The sequence below is a fragment of the Aquarana catesbeiana genome, linkage group LG02 (genome assembly GCF_042186555.1).
Source record: "Aquarana catesbeiana isolate 2022-GZ linkage group LG02, ASM4218655v1, whole genome shotgun sequence".
Lineage (NCBI taxonomy): Eukaryota > Metazoa > Chordata > Amphibia > Anura > Ranidae > Aquarana > Aquarana catesbeiana.
Window position 1 is genome coordinate 184,452,942 of NC_133325.1, and position 21,112 is coordinate 184,474,053.

Sequence of the window (21,112 nt, forward strand, 5' to 3'; positions counted from 1 at the left end):
AACAGGATGACGGGGGGAGGGGGGAGGAGGCAGGGCGGGCATGGACCGCTCCACCCCCCAACCGCCGCTGCCCCCCTGAACTGCTCGCGAGCGTGGCTACCACGCGCCGGGCGCCGAAGCATCAGGCGTCCAGCACGGGATGCGTGACGTTGACGTGCGGTGACGGCGCCACCACCCCTCCAAGCATGAGGAAGGCAGAGGGTGGGAGGAGGCCCATCAGGCACGTCACAGCTCCCGGGAAAGGAGAACGCCCGGACGGCAAGCAGCACGGCCCAACCCACAACCAAGACGGACCAGCGCATGGCAATATTGACACTCGGTGGTATAAAGTACAAAACCAGAATAAAAAATGTGATAAAGCTGGAATTAGATAAAAAATATATATATGTAAGGAGTTGGGTAGTTAAATAACTATGATGTACACTATGGACTAGTAAAGATGAATCAAGGGAAATTGGTCATAGGATTAGGGTTGCAAAAAAGAGGGGAAAAAGGGTAATTACATGCTTCCATCCCTATATCTAGTATTTCAGCAAAGGCAAGGGGGTAGGGACTTTAAGGACATCTGGCCTGGTGAGGCTGATAGTCCATCCCTTGGGACTTTAATTGAAATTGTGGCCTGGTAAGGTCACATATTTCCATCCCTATTGTATATCAAAAGAAGAGGCGAGAACAGGGTGGTGGGACTTTAAATGAAGCATATGATGACGATAAAGTACAAATGGTGAAGTAATTGGAAGGATTTTTAATAATTGTCATGAGGTACAGTCAAATATAGAACATGTAAAATGTACAATACATAGCATTTATAGCATAATAATGTAAAACATAAAATGTTACAAGTTCATTGTCACATTGTATAATAGGCTATAACTTCCAAAATTTCACCAAGAAAGCTAAGGGTAGAAGTTGGTAATACATAGTAATCCTTGCACGGCCTACGACCACAAGATCCGAACCAGAAAGGGTAAAGAGGGTAAACATAATATCATGGGTACTAATTGGCAATCAAAACGTGTGGCAGCTCAACGCGTTTCGTGACTAGGCGGTCACTCGTCAGGAGCAAGCACATGATGAATCTGGGGGTAAGAGGGTTGGTTCAATTTAATAGGTTGTAAACATATATAAAATAGCGGGGTAAAACCCCCTATCTAAATGCCAATAGACTCACTAGGTTCGTATGGTGGCGGTGTGGTGCCGTGAAGCAAAGCCATCCGGAATGGCACTCCCACCCGGGAGCCGCGGCGGACATCTCCCCCGGAGCGCCCCCCGAGGCGACAACCATGGCAGGCAAAGGAACAAGGCAACCTGGACGAAAGAATGGGTGAAGGGGTGGGGCAATTAGTACCGGGGGAAAAAAGTGTGAGGAAGAGGGTGAAAGACCCAATTGGGGAGTGAAGGTGTGAGTAAAGTGAACAGCGAAAGGGGGCTGGATGCAGAGTGGAGTGCAGCTGGGGGTGAACCAAAAGGGGGTAGTGGGTGACAGTGAGAGGAGTGAGAGTAGAGACCAGTTACGCTGGCGTGACGTCGGCGGCGTCCTCGCCGTGGCGCCTACTTGAGCGTCTTCTGGGCAGGTTCTGTCACTCAAGGCTCCCTGTACACTTGTTCGCACGCCAGTCCAGGCTCTGCCTCGCTGACACCCCTTCCCAATACTCAGGTACAGTCACTTTTACCACTATCTCTGGTCTCTACTCTCACTCCTCTCACTGTCACCCACTACCCCCTTTTGGTTCACCCCCAGCTGCACTCCACTCTGCATCCAGCCCCCTTTCGCTGTTCACTTTACTCACACCTTCACTCCCCAATTGGGTCTTTCACCCTCTTCCTCACACTTTTTTCCCCCGGTACTAATTGCCCCACCCCTTCACCCATTCTTTCGTCCAGGTTGCCTTGTTCCTTTGCCTGCCATGGTTGTCGCCTCGGGGGGCGCTCCGGGGGAGATGTCCGCCGCGGCTCCCGGGTGGGAGTGCCATTCCGGATGGCTTTGCTTCACGGCACCACACCGCCACCATACGAACCTAGTGAGTCTATTGGCATTTAGATAGGGGGTTTTACCCCGCTATTTTATATATGTTTACAACCTATTAAATTGAACCAACCCTCTTACCCCCAGATTCATCATGTGCTTGCTCCTGACGAGTGACCGCCTAGTCACGAAACGCGTTGAGCTGCCACACGTTTTGATTACCAATTAGTACCCATGATATTATGTTTACCCTCTTTACCCTTTCTGGTTTGGATCTTGTGGTCATAGGCCGTGCAAGGATTACTATGTATTACCAACTTCTACCCTTACCTTTCTTGGTGAAATTTTGGAAGTTATAGCCTATTATACAATGTGACAATGAACTTGTAACATTTTATGTTTTACATTATTATGCTATAAATGCTATGTATTGTACATTTTACATGTTCTATATTTGACTGTACCTCATGACAATTATTAAAAATCCTTCCAATTACTTCACCATTTGTACTTTATCGTCATCATATGCTTCATTTAAAGTCCCACCACCCTGTTCTCGCCTCTTCTTTTGATATACAATAGGGATGGAAATATGTGACCTTACCAGGCCACAATTTCAATTAAAGTCCCAAGGGATGGACTATCAGCCTCACCAGGCCAGATGTCCTTAAAGTCCCTACCCCCTTGCCTTTGCTGAAATACTAGATATAGGGATGGAAGCATGTAATTACCCTTTTTCCCCTCTTTTTTGCAACCCTGATCCTATGACCAATTTCCCTTGATTCATCTTTACTAGTCCATAGTGTACATCATAGTTATTTAACTACCCAACTCCTTACATATATATATATTTTTTATCTAATTCCAGCTTTATCACATTTTTTATTCTGGTTTTGTACTTTATACCACCGAATGTCAATATTGCCATGTGCTGGTCCGGCTTGGTTGTGGGTTGGGCCGTGCTGCTTGCCGTCCGGGCGTTCTCCTTTCCCAGGAGCTGTGACGTGCCTGATGGGCCTCCTCCCACCCTCTGCCTTCCTCATGCTTGGAGGGGTGGTGGCGCCGTCACTGCACGTCAACGTCACGCATCCCGTGCTGGACGCCTGATGCTTCGGCGCCCGGCGCGTGGTAGCCACGCTCGCGAGCAGTTCAGGGGGGCGGCGGCGGTTGGGGGGTGGAGCGGTCCATGCCCGCCCTGCCTCCTCCCCCCCGTCATCCTGTTACGCTGGCGTGACGTCGGCGGCGTCCTCGCCGTGGCGCCTACTTGAGCGTCTTCTGGGCAGGTTCTGTCACTCAAGGCTCCCTGTACACTTGTTCGCATGCCAGTCCAGGCTCTGCCTCGCTGACACCCCTTCCCAATACTCAGGTACAGTCACTTTTACCACTATCTCTGGTCTCTACTCTCACTCCTCTCACTGTCACCCACTACCCCCTTTTGGTTCACCCCCAGCTGCACTCCACTCTGCATCCAGCCCCCTTTCGCTGTTCACTTTACTCACACCTTCACTCCCCAATTGGGTCTTTCACCCTCTTCCTCACACTTTTTTCCCCCGGTACTAATTGCCCCACCCCTTCACCCATTCTTTCGTCCAGGTTGCCTTGTTCCTTTGCCTGCCATGGTTGTCGCCTCGGGGGGCGCTCCGGGGGAGATGTCCGCCGCGGCTCCAGGGTGGGAGTGCCATTCCGGATGGCTTTGCTTCACGGCACCACACCGCCACCATACGAACCTAGTGAGTCTATTGGCATTTAGATAGGGGGTTTTACCCCGCTATTTTATATATGTTTACAACCTATTAAATTGAACCAACCCTCTTACCCCCAGATTCATCATGTGCTTGCTCCTGACGAGTGACCGCCTAGTCACGAAACGCGTTGAGCTGCCACACGTTTTGATTACCAATTAGTAGTACCCATGATATTATGTTTACCCTCTTTACCCTTTCTGGTTTGGATCTTGTGGTCATAGGCCGTGCAAGGATTACTATGTATTACCAACTTCTACCCTTACCTTTCTTGGTGAAATTTTGGAAGTTATAGCCTATTATACAATGTGACAATGAACTTGTAACATTTTATGTTTTACATTATTATGCTGCAAATGCTATGTATTGTACATTTTATATGTTCTATATTTGACTGTACCTCATGACAATTATTAAAAATCCTTCCAATTACTTCACCATTTGTACTTTATCGTCATCATATGCTTCATTTAAAGTCCCACCACCCTGTTCTCGCCTCTTCTTTTGATATACAATAGTTATGGAAATATGTGACCTTACCAGGCCACAATTTCAATTAAAGTCCCAAGGGATGGACTATCAGCCTCACCAGGCCAGATGTCCTTAAAGTCCCTACCCCCTTGCCTTTGCTGAAATACTAGATATAGGGATGGAAGCATGTAATTACCCTTTTTCCCCTCTTTTTTGCAACCCTGATCCTATGACCAATTTCCCTTGATTCATCTTTACTAGTCCATAGTGTACATCATAGTTATTTAACTACCCAACTCCTTACATATATATATTTTTTATCTAATTCCAGCTTTATCACATTTTTTATTCTGGTTTTGTACTTTATACCACCGATGGTCCGTCTTGGTTGTGGGTTGGGCCGTGCTGCTTGCCGTCCGGGCGTTCTCCTTTCCCGGGAGCTGTGACGTGCCTGATGGGCCTCCTCCCACCCTCTGCCTTCCTCATGCTTGGAGGGGTGGTGGCGCCGTCACCGCACGTCAACGTCACGCATCCCGTGCTGGACGCCTGATGCTTCGGCGCCCGGCGCGTGGTAGCCACGCTCGCGAGCAGTTCAGGGGGGCGGCGGCGGTTGGGGGGTGGAGCGGTCCATGCCCGCCCTGCCTCCTCCCCCCCGTCATCCTGTTACGCTGGCGTGACGTCGGCGGCGTCCTCGCCACGGCGCCTACTTGAGAGTCTTCTGGGCAGGTTCTGTCACTCAAGGCTCCCTGTACACTTGTTCGCACGCCAGTCCAGGCTCTGCCTCGCTGACACCCCTTCCCAATACTCAGGTACAGTCACTTTTACCACTATCTCTGGTCTCTACTCTCACTCCTCTCACTGTCACCCACTACCCCCTTTTGGTTCACCCCCAGCTGCACTCCACTCTGCATCCAGCCCCCTTTCGCTGTTCACTTTACTCACACCTTCACTCCCCAATTGGGTCTTTCACCCTCTTCCTCACACTTTTTTCCCCCGGTACTAATTGCCCCACCCCTTCACCCATTCTTTCGTCCAGGTTGCCTTGTTCCTTTGCCTGCCATGGTTGTCGCCTCGGGGGGCGCTCCGGGGGAGATGTCCGCCGCGGCTCCCGGGTGGGAGTGCCATTCCGGATGGCTTTGCTTCACGGCACCACACCGCCACCATACGAACCTAGTGAGTCTATTGGCATTTAGATAGGGGGTTTTACCCCGCTATTTTATATATGTTTACAACCTATTAAATTGAACCAACCCTCTTACCCCCAGATTCATCATGTGCTTGCTCCTGACGAGTGACCGCCTAGTCACGAAACGCGTTGAGCTGCCACACGTTTTGATTACCAATTAGTACCCATGATATTATGTTTACCCTCTTTACCCTTTTTGGTTTGGATCTTGTGGTCATAGGCCGTGCAAGGATTACTATGTATTACCAACTTCTACCCTTACCTTTCTTGGTGAAATTTTGGAAGTTATAGCCTATTATACAATGTGACAATGAACTTGTAACATTTTATGTTTTACATTATTATGCTATAAATGCTATGTATTGTACATTTTACATGTTCTATATTTGACTGTACCTCATGACAATTATTAAAAATCCTTCCAATTACTTCACCATTTGTACTTTATCGTCATCATATGCTTCATTTAAAGTCCCACCACCCTGGTCTCGCCTCTTCTTTTGATATACAATAGGGATGGAAATATGTGACCTTACCAGGCCACAATTTCAATTAAAGTCCCAAGGGATGGACTATCAGCCTCACCAGGCCAGATGTCCTTAAAGTCCCTACCCCCTTGCCTTTGCTGAAATACTAGATATAGGGATGGAAGCATGTAATTACCCTTTTTCCCCTCTTTTTTGCAACCCTGATCCTATGACCAATTTCCCTTGATTCATCTTTACTAGTCCATAGTGTACATCATAGTTATTTAACTACCCAACTCCTTACATATATATATTTTTTATCTAATTCCAGCTTTATCACATTTTTTATTCTGGTTTTGTACTTTATACCACCGAGTGTCAATATTGCCATGCGCTGGTCCGTCTTGGTTGTGGGTTGGGCCGTGCTGCTTGCCGTCCGGGCGTTCTCCTTTCCCGGGAGCTGTGACGTGCCTGATGGGCCTCCTCCCACCCTCTGCCTTCCTCATGCTTGGAGGGGTGGTGGCGCCGTCACCGCACGTCAACGTCACGCATCCCGTGCTGAACGCCTGATGCTTCGGCGCCCGGCGCGTGGTAGCCACGCTCGCGAGCAGGTCAGGGGGGCGGCGGCGGTTGGGGGGTGGAGCGGTCCATGCCCGCCCCGCCTCCTCCCCCCTCCCCCCCGTCATCCTGTTACGCTGGCGTGACGTCGGCGGCGTCCTCGCCGTGGCGCCTACTTGAGCATCTTCTGGGCAGGTTCTGTCACTCAAGGCTCCCTGTACACTTGTTCGCACGCCAGTCCAGGCTCTGCCTCGCTGACACCCCTTCCCAATACTCAGGTACAGTCACTTTTACCACTATCTCTGGTCTCTACTCTCACTTTCACCCACTACCCCCTTTTGGTTCACCCCCAGCTGCACTCCACTCTGCATCCAGCCCCCTTTCGCTGTTCACTTTACTCACACCTTCACTCCCCAATTGGGTCTTTCACCCTTTTCCTCACACTTTTTTCCCTCGGTACTAATTGCCCCACCCCTTCACCCATTCTTTCGTCCAGGTTGCCTTGTTCCTTTGCCTGCCATGGTTGTCGCCTCGGGGGGCGCTCCGGGGGAGATGTCCGCCACGGCTCCCGGGTGGGAGTGCCATTCCGGATGGCTTTGCTTCACGGCACCACACCGCCACCATACGAACCTAGTGAGTCTATTGGCATTTAGATAGGGGGTTTTACCCCGCTATTTTATATATGTTTACAACCTATTAAATTGAACCAACCCTCTTACCCCCAGATTCATCATGTGCTTGCTCCTGACGAGTGACCGCCTAGTCACGAAACGCGTTGAGCTGCCACACGTTTTGATTACCAATTAGTACCCATGATATTATGTTTACCCTCTTTACCCTTTCTGGTTTGGATCTTGTGGTCATAGGCCGTGCAAGGATTACTATGTATTACCAACTTCTACCCTTACCTTTCTTGGTGAAATTTTGGAAGTTATAGCCTATTATACAATGTGACAATGAACTTGTAACATTTTATGTTTTACATTATTATGCTATAAATGCTATGTATTGTACATTTTACATGTTCTATATTTGACTGTACCTCATGACAATTATTAAAAATCCTTCCAATTACTTCACCATTTGTACTTTATCGTCATCATATGCTTCATTTAAAGTCCCACCACCCTGTCCTCGCCTCTTCTTTTGATATAGAATAGGGATGGAAATATGTGACCTTACCAGGCCACAATTTCAATTAAAGTCCCAAGGGATGGACTATCAGCCTCACCAGGCCAGATGTCCTTAAAGTCCCTACCCCCTTGCCTTTGCTGAAACATAAGACACATAGAGCAATGGCTTAGCCCTGTCCCCCGCTCTCTCCTCATTGGCTCACTGGTTGTGATTGACAGCAGTGGAAGCCAATGGACCACCATGTTCTGAGACACAGGGATATGCTTTCACCTCAACTTTGAGCCACACCATAAACAATCAAACCAGACACAGGCCTACGGTGTTTAATACTTTGTCCATAAGACACATAGAGCCGTGGCTCAGCCCTGTCCCCCGCGCTCTCCTCATTGGCTGGGATTGACAGCAGTGGGAGCCAATGGCTCCCTTTGCTATCTCAGCCAATGAGGAGAAGGATTCCTGGCACAGCTGAGGCTATTGTGCACACTGCTGGATCAAGAAGGGGCTCAAGTGAGTATTGGGGGGCTGTGGAGGGGAGCAGCAATGTTTTTTACCTTCATGCATTGAATAAAAATTGAAAAAAAAAAATCAGCCTTTACAACCACTTTAATGACTGTGAAAATCAGTGAGCCAATCACCATCTGTGTACAGAACGCCTCCAGGTTGCCATATTACATTTTACAGAAAATTACAGTGCTGCAGATTGAAAAGGAAAGATCATTTTTAATAATGTTCTATTACAATATGGCTTGTGTTGCAATTATAGATGCACTATTTATTATTTCTTTGTGATGTTTTTTTTCCCATGAAAGTAGAGTTATCCTATAAACATTACCTCTGTATGTGTTCCAATGTATATTGTATATATGTATTTTGCCTCTTTGGTTGACGTTTCCTCCTTTAAAATCGTATTTATATGTGCAATTTTGGTTTTGCTGTAACAGCTTCCCAAGGTTACCCATTTAAGAGAAACACATCATTTTAAAGCCCACACAAGTGCCTTCTCACTTTCGGGGATTTATGGAATGCACTGGTGCGTGTCCTTAATGAGATTAGAGACAGTATCTCACCATTAATACGATACCTAACACACAAGCTACCTGTAGATAAGAAAATAGCATGCAGAAAATACAGTAACTGCCAACGGACAATGCTAGAATAAAGAAACTGAAATGGCTGGGAATGATGTTGCGTCGCCCTTTCATATACAAATAGTTATAGCAGTAGCACATTATTAGCCTCATGCTATATGCACCAAACATTAATAATGCACATTACCCGCCCCCTGTAGTACAAACTGCTCATTAAAATGATGCTGTGAGAGCACTTTCCAAACATATGGCTAGAAGTTGTCACACAATGCTGCCGTTAATGGCTTGCTTCCCTTTTCCAGAGCAGATGATAAAGCTCAAGGCATAAAAGCAGCCTTAAAATCATATAGAGAGAAACAGCAGGTGTTTAAAATCCAGCCTGTGACATCACTCAGCCCCTCCTTCCTGCTAAAAACCAGTACAGAACGGCTTGCAAAATGTAACGTCAACATTAACCAGCTGCCTCCGCAGGCATAAAAAGACATGTCTGCTCCTCTGGGGGAAAAAAAGCAGCCACAGGCTATACCTTTATGGCCATGTCCTCAGTTAGCACTGGTTTACCACACTTGTGAAATAAAGCGTAGCCAAACACCGCTCAGGAAAAAAACATGCACAGAAAATACAAATGAACTTTCAGTTTAAGCCCTGGTTCACACTAGTGCAATTTTATTACGTCGCACTGAAATCGTGCAGGAAACTTTTTAAAAGTCGCAGCGATTTGAATAGTTCCATTGCCGCACATGGGATGTGACTTGTCATGGGACTTTAATTAGTTGTCGACCAGCCGCCGTCGTTATACGGCGACAGGTTGGCTCTCCTGCGCAAATCCCAGTAGCTGTACGGCGGCAGGTTTAAGGGCTATAGGGGGCGCGCGACGCCGGAGCCGATGCGCGTGGCCACCGGCTGCGATGTCCGCCGACGATTGCTCCTCAGCAAGCCAGAACAGGGATCTGTTAATGTAAACAGACAGATCCCTCTTCTGTCAGGGAAGTAGAGAGAGAGCTGCTGTTCATAGTGATCAGGAACAGCGATCTTTCTACTCCCTATCAGTCCACTCCCCCCACAGTTAGAAACACTTCACCCCTTGATCGCCCCTAGTGTTAACCCCTTCCCTGCCAGTGACATTTATACAGTAATCAGTGGCTATTTTTAGCTCTGAACGCTGTATAAATGTCACTGGTCCCAAAAAAATGTTAAAAGTGTACTAGAAAAAAAAAAAAAAAAAAGAATAATAAAAATGCCATAAATATATCCCCTATTTTGTATAACTTTTGTGCAAACCAATCAATATACGCTTATTGCGATTTTTTTCACCAAAAATATATAGAATACATATTGGCCTAAACTGATGAAGAAATTTGTTTGGATATTTATTTTAGCAAAAAGTAAAAATGATTGTTTTTTTTTTTTTTTAATTGTCTGTTTTTTTTTTTGTTTATAGCACAAAAAATAAAAACCGCAGAGGTGATCAAATACCACCAAAAGAAACCTCTATTATTGTGAAAAAAGGGATGTCAATTTTGTTTGAGTACAGCGTCGCACGGCTGCGCAATTGTCAGTTAAAGCGACGCAGTGCCGTATCTCAAAAAAAGGGGGTAAAATCTTCCGGTCTTTAAGTGGTTAAACACTTCCATACCAGGCCAATTCTGGCATTCCTCTCCTACATGTAAAAATTATCATTTTTTTGCTAGAAAATTACTCTGAACCCCCAAACATTATATACATATATATTTTTTGCAGAGATCCTAGCAAATAAAATGGCGATCGTTGCAATTTGTTATGTCACACGTTATTTTCAAACACAATTGCTTTGGAAAAAAACCACTTTCATAAATTAAAAAAAAAAAATATTTACTCCAGTTTTTTTTGTACAATGTGAAAGATGATGTTACGCCAAGTAAATAGATATCTAACATGTCAGGCTTTAAAATTGCGTACACTCGTGGAATGGCGCCAAACCTTGGTACTTAAAAATCTCCATAGGCGACGCTTTAAACATTTTGACAGGTTACCAGTTTACAATTACAGGGGAGGTCTTGTACTAAAATTATTGCTCTTGCTCTAATGTTTGCAGCGATACCTCACATGGGTGGTTCAAATGGCGTTCACAGATGCCAGCGCAACCCACGTATGCGTTTGCTTGTGCGTGCGAACACGATGGAAAGGGCACTTAAAACATTTTTTTTTTTTACACAGCTCCTTTTTTTTTTTTTTTAAGATCACTTTTATTCCTTTTACAAGAAATATCAACATCCCTTGTAATAGGAATAAGTCATGACAGGCAACCGCCCGTAGATTTACGGGCAGCCCGTAAATTTAAACCCTTTTTCGGGCTGCCCGTTAAAGTCTGCGCATGCGCCGTTCTGAAGCCGGCCAGCTCGGGAAAGCTCGTACGCGCTTTACCGGTCGGCTGATTATGCCGCCCGGCGCCATTTTTGAATAGATGGAGAGAGACCACGGTGGCTGGCGACTCTGTCAGAGGCGGAGGCATGGCTGCTGGCTGTACCATAGGCAAAGCAAGGCAGAGCTATGCATCTCTCTCCAGGGATGGAGCTCAGTCACCAGGGCAAACAGGGACGCTGAGAGGAAACAGAGGGGCCACCAGTCCTGCATCTGGGTCACCTTACAGAAGATCACCTGGGCAGAGTTGGATCCCCTGCTCTCTCATCTGGACCAGCTGAAGCCTGCAGCATTCCTGTGATCTGCACCCAGCCTTCTCAGCAGAACCCTCAGCCTGCTTTGTTGCATGGTAAGTCCTCTCATTTGAATTTATTGTGTACTTTAACTAATTCATTGTCTAGGTTAGTTAAGGGTCTTAGTAAATAGTCTGATGTTTGTACCACTACTGTTAATTGCTAATGTCAGTGAAAAGTCTCAGGATGCTTGCAGACCGCAGAGCATTCCTGAGACTTCCTTTAAAGGAGACAATGCTTTGTGAATTATAGACGCTAGGTTTTCACCTGTCAATAGTGAACGGAAGGAAAAAATCTGGAATGGTGACTTTATTGATTAATTTTCTTTTCTTCCTTCTACAAAAGAATTTCTTTTTAGAAGTGATAAAAAAGATGATACAATAGATGATGATAGGTGTAAGCTTGTAGTCAGGAATTTTAATAACTGCCTGCAGACCTTCTGCTTTCAAGCTAGATTAATGTGTGACAAAGTTGCCATGCCATGCAGGGGGACAGAGACTGATGTGCTCTGTCCACCATCATATTACTTCTCCAGTCCACATCATCAGTGTGCTGTGTCCTCCTCGTCCTGTGCCCCTTTCACCTCTCCACAGGTCAGGGCAGCAGTGACCTGTGGAGAGGTGAAACGGGCACGAGAGGAGGACACAGCACACTGGTGTGGAGAAGTAATATGATGGTGGGCAGAAGAGGAGGCTACTGTGAGGGGGTGAGAAGGACACTATTATGTCCTCAGCCTCTGTCCACCTCCTGTAGTATGTCCGCAGCCTCTGTACACTTCCTGTAGTATGTCCGCAGCCTCTGTCCACCTCCTGTAGTATGTCTGCAGCCTCTGTACACCTCCTGTAGTATGTCCGCAGCCTCTGTCCACCTCCTGTATCATGTCCGCAGCCTCTGTCCACCTCCTGTAGTATGTCCGCAGCCTCTGTACACCTCCTGTAGTATGTCTGCAGCCTCTGTCCACCTCCTGTATCATGTCCGCAGCCTCTGTCCACCTCCTGTATCATGTCCGCAGCCTCTGTCCACCTCCTGTAGTATGTCCGCAGCCTCTGTACACCTCCTGTAGTATGTCCGCAGCCTCTGTCCACCTCCTGTATCATGTCCGCAGCCTCTGTCCACCTCCTGTATCATGTCCGCAGCCTCTGTCCACCTCCTGTAGTATGTCCGCAGCCTCTGTACACCTCCTGTAGTATGTCCGCAGCCTCTGTCCACCTCCTGTATCATGTCCGCAGCCTCTGACCATCTCTTGTATTTTATCATGTCTGCAGTCTCTGAGGGGATCCTAGAAAGGAGTCAAGAGTGGGAGCGCTGCCGGGATGGGGGTTACGGGAAGAGACAGACATGTGTGGACTGTGGAAAGGAGACAATAGAATAAAACCAGAGCCACCAAGCTGGAGCCGTCTGACTGAGCCCTGCACGGTGCACCTGAGAGCAGGTCAGTGACAGCGCCACCAGGCCAGTCTGAGGGGGGTCACTGATGTAAGGGGGGAGTGAATACAATAATGTAAGGGGGCACTGATATAAAGGTTCCCCCCTATATTAGTAATCCCCTCTTACCTTAGTGTATTCACTCTGCGGAAGGTAGTCTCTGGTCACCATCCTGCAGACCCTGATGTAAGGGAGAACTCTGTGCTGGCCGGGTTATAGTATCCTGACCTTCATGTAAATTGAGAAATATGTATTTTGACTTTTGTTTAACTTAAACACATTGTTAATAGCACTGGCTATGTGTTTATAGTTCAAATATTGATATTTGCACTGTTTAGCACTAAAAACAGTCATTTTAGGTACTTTTTGGAGTGGCAGTAAAGAATGTGGATCCATCAGTAAATTTCATGATTTTTTGCCAGTAAAAAAAAAAAAAAATTGGTGCCTTTTGTAAATTTTGGCATTCTGCCAGTAAATTTCACTTCGGGGAGTTGGCAACACTGATGACAGGTCCTCTTTATGGAGACATCTGGGGTCAATGAGACCCCAAATATCTCCTTTCCTGGAAAGCATGAAATAAAAAAAAAACAAAAAAAAACATCCATCTCTGCTTTCCAGGTAAAAAATATTGCAGGGTATGCATCTGCCAGTGCCGGAAGTGACGTCATGGCTTCCCAGGGTCATAGAGATGGCATTTGTGCAGGAGCTTCCAGTAATAAAGACCGGTCACTGATGCTCTCTTTCCTTGTACAGGGTGATTGGTCTTGTCTCTGCCCCTTCCTGTAGTTTTCTGCAGGCAGCTTGCAGTGAGTGGGCCTCTGGGCCCCTCCCACAACTTTGCTCTCTGCACAGACGATGTGCAGCACAGTGATGATGTCACTACTATATTTACAATACTTGGAATTTCAAAGACTTTTGGTGCACACAAGGTGGATTTACATGTATATCCTTCATGACTATTGAGCAACATTTAACTCCTTGCCGACCGGCTCACACCGATATACGTTGGCAGAAGGGCATGCACAGGCATATTAACGTACCTGTACGTTGCCCTTTAAGATGCGGCATTGTGGGCGTGCACCTACCGCGAGCTCCGTGTGATCGCAGGGCCCCTGGGTTCCGCGAGGATACCCGCCATCGTCTCACGGAGAGGAAGAACGGGGAAACGCTGATGTAAACAAGCATTTCCCCATTCTTCCTAGTGACAGGACACTGATCACAGCTCCTTGTGATCAGGAGCGGTGATCAGTGTTGTGTCACACGTAGCCCATCCCCCCTACAGTTAGAACACAGCCCTAGGACACACGTAACCCCTTCTGGTTAACCCCTTCACTGCCAGTCACATTTACACAGTAATCAGTGCATTTTTAATCGCACTGATCACTGTATAAATGTGAATGGTCCCAAAATAGTGCCAAAAGTGTCTGATCTGTCCGCCATAATGTCGCAGTCACAATAAAAATTGCACTGCGCCGCCATTACTAATAAAAAAAAAAAAATGTATTAATAAAAATGCCATAAAACTATCCCCTATTTTGTAGACGCTATTACTTTTGCGTAAACCAATCAATAAATACTTATTAAGATTTTTTTAACCAAAAATATGTAGAGGAATACGTATCGGCCTAAACTGAGGAAAAAAAATGTTTTTTTATATATTTTTTGGGGGATATTTATTATAGCAAAAAGTAAAAAATATTTTTTATTTTTCTTTTCTTTTCTTTTTTCAAAATTGACGCTCTTTTTTTGTTTATAGCGCAAAAAATAAAAACCACAGAGGTGATCAAATTCCACCAAAAGAAAGCTCTATTTGTGGGAAAAAAAGGACGTCAATTTTGTTTGGGAGCCACATCGCACGACTGCGCAATTGTCAAAGCGACGCAGTGCTGAATCGCAAAAAACGCTCAGGTCTTTCCCCAGCCAAATGGTCCGGGGCTGAAGTGGTTAAATAAACAATTTTGTACCTGAAGTTAAGCTTTAAAAACCTAATAAGATAAGTTTCAACAAGCGAGAAGTGCAGAAAATTTGTAAAAAGCAACTACATAAAAAAGATTGATGACATACTGTAGTTAATTGTCCTTGTTTTCTAGAACCTGTCCCTTGATTTGACAATATAAGGATAATGTCACTCGGAAATCTTTGTAGCCAGAGTTCAGCTTTAAAGTACCATTCAGCTCCAGTTTGGAAATGGTAAACAGATCCTGGAAGTGCTGCTCGCCACTTTAACCACTTGCCCACTGGGCACTTAACCTCCCTGGCGGTATGATTATTTCGGATTTTAGGTGCTGAAAGCGGTACCATTATTTTGCATGGAAATTTGGCGTTTTATATTGTAGGTCTGTAAATCTTAACAATAACACACTTAAATCTGTCCAAACCAGAGTCTAGTAGATATCCCGGGTATGATAAAGTTTGAAACACAAAAACATAAATTATAATATAATAAATAAAAATAAATAATTAAAAAAAATTTTAAAAAATAGTAATAAAATAAATTTCCCCACAATTCACTATCGCTCAATTCTGCAAGTGTTCTAATTTATTATCGCTGTTTTCTAGCTGGTCTAAAGTCACTTTTGACGTAAAGGGACACTTTTTGGTTGCTATGGACAATCTCCAGTTTCCAGGCAGAAAGAACAGTGTATATCATGTAAAACTGCATGCAGGGCATGGGCCAGAGCACTGGGGACAAAAGGGATGTGAAATCATTTCATACAGTACTGTAATCTGTAAGATTACAGTACTGTATGTGTTATGATTTTGACAGTTTTTTGAATTTGCCGCCAGGCTCCGCCCCCGTGCGTCGCGCCGCTCGCAGGGAACGGAGCCTGGCACGGAGAGGCTTCGGAGGAGGACGGAGCCCTCGGACACTGCGGGGGACATCGCAGGATCCCGGGGACAAGGTAAGTAACGCCGCCCCAGGATCCTGCAATGCGATCCCGAGTGTGGCTCGGGGTTACTGCTAATGGTACTGAATTTTAACCCCGAGCCACACTCGGGAAAACCGCCAGGGAGGTTAAACCCCCTTCCTAACCAGACCAATTTTTAGCTTACAGTGCTCTCACATTTTGAATGACAATTACTCAGTCATGCAACATTGTACCCATATGAAGTTTTGTCCTTTATTCACACAAATAGAGCTTTCTTTTGGTGGTATTTGATCACCTCTGGGTTTTTTATCTTTTGCACTGTACCTGAAAATTCTGTAAAAAAAAAAAATGAATTTTTCTTAATTTCTGTTATAAAATTTAGCAAATTAGTAATTTTTCTTCATAATTTTTGGCCAAAATGTATACTGCTACATATCTTTGGTAAAAAATAACCCAAATCAGTGTAAATTATTGTATGTATTACATGTACTGATGGCCTATGTAATTTCTTGAGGCTGGGTTCACACTGGTACGACAAACGCTCCGACATTAGGAGCTCATTAGGAGCTCTAAAAAATGACCCCATTTTGGAAAGTAGACACCCCAATGTATAATCTTTGAGGCATGAGTCTTTTTAACATGTATTTTTTTTTGGAAGTTTTGGGAAAATGTGGAAAGAAAATAAAAATGCATTTTTTTTTTATTACACAAAGTTGTCCATTTATAAGATATTTCTAACACATAGCATGTACATAGCAAAAATGACACCCCAAAATATATTCTGCTACTCCTCCTGAGTACAGTGCCTTAAAAAAGTATTCATACCCCTTGAAATTTTCTACATTTTGTCATTTTGTTACAACCAAAAACGTAAATGTATTTTATTGGGATTTTATGTGATAGACCAACACAAAGTGGCACATACAGTATCTCATAAAAGTGAGTACACCCCTCACATTTTTGTAAATATTTTATTACATCTTTTCATGTGACAACACTGAAGAAATTACACTTTGCTACAATGTAAAGTAGTGAGTGTACAGCTTGTATAACAATGTAAATTTGCTGTCCCCTCAAAATAACTCAACACGCAGCCATTAATGTCTAAACTGCTGGCAACAAAAGTGAGTACACCCTTAAGTGAAAATGTCCAAATTGGGCCCAAAGTGTCAATATTATTTTCCAGCATTGTTTTAACCCTCTTGGGCATTGAGTTTACCAGAGCTTCACAGGTTGCCACTGGAGGCCTCTTCCACTCCTCCAAGACGACATCACGGAGCTGACTGATGTTAGAGAAATCTTGCGCTCCTCCACATTCCATTTGAGGATGCTCCACAGATGCTCAATAGGGTTTAGGTCTGGAGACCTGCTTGGCCAGTCCATCACCTTTACCCTCAGTTTCTTTAGCAAGGCAGTGGTCGTCTTGGAGGTGCGTTTGGGGTCTTTATTATGTTGGAATACTGCCCTGCGGCCCAGTCTCTGAAGGGAGGGGATCATGCTCTGCTTCAGTATGTCACAGTACATGTTGGCATTCATGGTTCCCTCAATGAACTGTAGCTCCCCAGTGCTGGCAGCACTCATGCAGCCCCAGACCATGACATTCCCACCACCATGCTCGACTGTAGGCAAGACATACTTGCCTTTTTACTCCTCACCTGATTGCTGCCACACACGCTTGACACCATCTGAACCAAATAAGTTTAACTTGTTCTCATCAGACAACAGGACATGGTTCCAGTAATTCATGTCCTTAGTCTTGTCTTCAGCAAACTGTTTGCAGGCTTTTTTGTGCATCAGCTTTAGAAGAGGCTTCCTTCTGGGATGGCAGCCATGCAGACCAATTTAATGCAGTATGTGGCATATGGTCTGAGCACTGACAGGCTGACCCCCCACCACTTCAACCTCTGCAGCAATGCTGGCAGCACTCATACATCTATTACCCAAAGACAACCTCTGGATATGACGCTGAGCATGTGCACTCAACTTCTTTGGTCGACCATGGCGAGGCCTGTTCTGAGTGGAACCTGTCCTGCTAAACCGCTGTATGGTCTTGGCCACAGTGCTGCAGCTCAGTTTCAGAGACTTGGCAATCTTCTTATAGCCTAGACTAGCTTTAGGTGGAGCAACAATTATTTTTTTCAGATCCTCAGAGAGTTCTTTGCCATGAGGTGCCATGTTGAACTTCCAGTGACCAGTATGAGAGAGTGAGAGCGATAACACCAAATTTAACACACCTGCTCCCCATTTACACCTGAGACCTTGTAACACTAACGAGTCACATGACACCGGGGAGGGAAAATGGCTAACGGGGCCCAATTTGGACATTTTCACTTAGGGGTGTATTCACTTTTGTTGCCAGCGGTTTAGACATTAATGGCTGCGTGTTAAGTTATTTTGAGGGGACAGAAAATTTACAGTGTTATACAAGCTGTACACTCACTACTTTACATTGTAATAAAGAGTCATTTCTTCAGTGATGTCACATGAAAAGATATAATAAAATATTTACAACTTTTGTGAGATACTGTGATTGTGAAGTGGAAGGAAAATGATGGTTTTCAATTTTTTTTTACAAATAAATATCTGAAAAGTGTGGCGTGCATTATTTTTCAGCCCGCTTTACTCCAATACCCCTAACTAAAATCTAGTGAAACCAATTGTCTTCAGAAGTCACCTAATTAGTAAATAGAGTCTGCCTGTGTGTAATTTAACCTCAGTATAAATACAGCTGTTCTGTAAAGCCCTCAGAGGTTTGTTAGAGAACCTTAGTGAACAGACAGCATCATGAAGGCCAAGGAACACACCAGACAGGTCAGGGATAAAGTTTAAAGCAGGGTTAGGTTATAGAAAAATATCCCAAGCTTTGAACACCCCATGGAGCACTGTTCAATCCATCATCTGAAAATAGAAAGCGTATGGCACAACTGCAAACCTATCAAGACATGGTTGTCCACCTAAACTGACTGGCCGGGCAAGGTGAGCATTAATCAGAGAAGCAGCCAAGAGGCCCATGGTAACTCTGGAGGAGCTGCAGAGATCCACAGCTCAGGTGGGAGAATCTGTCCACAGGACAACTATTAGTTATGAACTCCACAAATCTAGCCTTTATGGAATAGTGGCAAGAAGAAAGCCATTGTTGAAAGAAAGCCATAAGATGTCCCGCTTGCAGTTTGCAAGAAGCCATGTAAGGGACACAGCAAACATGTGGAAGAAGGTGCTCTGGTCAGATGAGACCAAAAATGAACTTTTGGCTGAAAAGCAAAATGCTATGTGTGGCTGAAAACTAACACTGCACATCACCCTGAACACACCATCCCCACCAAGAAACATGGTGGTGGCAGCATCATGTTGCGGGGATGCTTTTCTTCAGCAGGGACTGGGAAGATGGATAGAGCCAAATACAGGGCAATCTTAGAAGGAAACCTGTTAAGAGTCTGCAAAAGATCTGAGACTGGGGCGGAGGTTCACCTTCCAGCAGGACAATGACCCTAAACATACAGCCAGAGCTACAATGGAATAGTTTAGATCAAAGCATATTCATGTGTTAGAATGGCCCAGTCAAAGTCCAGACCTAAATCCAATTGAGAATCTGAGGCAAGACTTGAAAATTGCTATTCACAGACACTTTCCATCCAATCTGACAGAGCTTGAGCTATTTTGCAAAGAAGAATGGGCAAAATGTCACTCTCTGAGTGTGCAAAGCTTGTAGAGACATCCTAAAAAAGACTTGCAGCTGTAATTGCAGCGACAGGGGGTTCTACAAAGTATTGACTCAGGGGGGCTGAATACAAATGCCCGTCACGCTTTTCACATATTTATTTGTAAAAAATGTTGAAAACCATTTATCATTTTCCTTCCACTTGACAATTATGTGCCACTTTGTGTTGGTCTATCGCATACAATCCCAACAAAATACATTTACATTTTGGTTGTAACATGACTGTGGAAAATTTCAAGGGGTATGAATATTTTTTCAAGGCACTGTATGGCGATACCACGTGTGAGATTTTTCCACAGCCTGGCCACATACAGAGGCCCAACATACAGGGAGCACCATTGAGTGTTCTAGGGACATACATTTCAAATCTAATTTGACTACCCATTACACTTTTGTGAGGCACTGATGGGCACTGTAGTGGCATGGATGTGGCACGGATAAGAAATTATGTTGCATGGATGATCACTGATGTGGCATTGATGAGAACTGATGTGGCACGCATGAGTACTGATGTGGCATGGATGATCACTGATGTGGCACAGATGAGAACTGATGTGGCACGGATGAGCATGAATGAGCCATGGGTGGAGCACAGATGAGCCATGGATGAAGCACGGATGGATGGATGAGCCATGGATAGATGAGCCATGGGTCGAGCACGCATGGAGCACAGATGAAGCATGGATAAGCCATGGATGGAGCACGCATAGATGTATGAGATATGTATGAGCCAAGGATGGATGAGCACAAATCAGCGCTGTGGGAACTTCAGATCCAGCCCACAGCACTGCTGCACCCAGCTCTCTCCCTCTCCTCACACACTGTACCGATCGGTGTGAGAAGCCAAACCAGACAAGCTCCGGTTTACTTACAAGCAATCACGCCATCATTGGATGGCGTGATCACGTGGTAAAGGACCGCTGTCATTGGCCCTTTACCCCGATCCGTGACACGCTGGGTCTGGGAGACCCGACGGTCAGAGAGAATCCTGAGTGCGCGTCCCAGGGGGCACACGGGAGCGTGATTCTGGGAGGACGTCCGACTGCGCTGTAGCTGTAATTCGGCTATGGCCTGGTCGGTAAGTGGTTAAACAAGCTTCTAGCAGCCTTTAGTAACCTTCGGCAATACTTGAAATCTGCAAGCAACTTGTATAAAGCAACAGTAAGTACTTCTACCATTTTCTGCGGTTAACATTTCTAAAGTGGAAATGGATAGTAATTTAAACCTTTTGCTGCCAAAGCTGTTTTTGCATTATCTTTTTTTTTTGTAGGCCTGAAGATTAGCATAATATTATATATTTACTGAAAGCAGAGACCCTGGAGAGCAAAATGGTTGTAGTTGCATTTTTTTATGTCACATATTACTGCAACTGATTAAACTGGTTTTAGTAAAAAAAAATTAATAATAATATACACTAAAAGTTAAGTTTAGTGCACACACACTATATTACCAATTTTTTGGTAAATTATAAAAGATGAGGTTGTGGCGAGTTAAAAGATACTGAACAAGTCAAGCCTTTAAATCGTGCATGCCGGTGACACAGTGACAAACTTTGGTACCCTTTACAGGTCATCACTGTTAACCATAAATGAAGACCCTAGAATTATTGCTCTCACTTTGGTGTGTGTGGTGACACCAAGTATTTGTTGCACAATCATTGTTGTTTTCATACATATGTGCACATCACACAGGAGTTTACATATGCATGTGAATGTAGGGGCAAGAGGATTAAATTATTTTAGAAAGGGATGGGAGAAAGACCTGGGTGCGATTGCTGGGAAGACCTGGGAACTT